The sequence below is a fragment of the Penaeus monodon genome, chromosome 30 (genome assembly GCF_015228065.2).
Source record: "Penaeus monodon isolate SGIC_2016 chromosome 30, NSTDA_Pmon_1, whole genome shotgun sequence".
Lineage (NCBI taxonomy): Eukaryota > Metazoa > Arthropoda > Malacostraca > Decapoda > Penaeidae > Penaeus > Penaeus monodon.
This window is the reverse complement of record NC_051415.1, coordinates 38,311,808-38,312,173: the sequence shown is the minus strand read 5'-3', so window position 1 is coordinate 38,312,173 and position 366 is coordinate 38,311,808.

Genomic DNA, 366 nt, shown 5'->3' with positions numbered 1-366 from the left:
TTTAGTGTTGTTTCTTTAATGCATCATGTACTAGTAGCACACTATTGTTTGAGAGAGATGTAGTTTTGGCGGGGAACTTATTCCCGGTTTTTGTAGGCCTTTTCCAACGTTTCAATGTATTTCCTGCAACTTTGTTTATATCTTAGCATTCTTCAGTTACCATGTGTACAGAAGTTTAAAGAAATTATAAAAGAAAATAATGAGAAATGGCTTTACGTAAGGCTCCGTTCCTACAGCGTTGGCTTCCTTGCTCACGAGGCGCAGAAGGCGAGGCGCAGAAGGCGAGGCGCAGAAGGCGAGGCGCAGAAGGCGAGGCGCAGAAGGCGAGCGGAGGGAGAGCCGCTTCTCGAAGGGGTTCGCGGACAG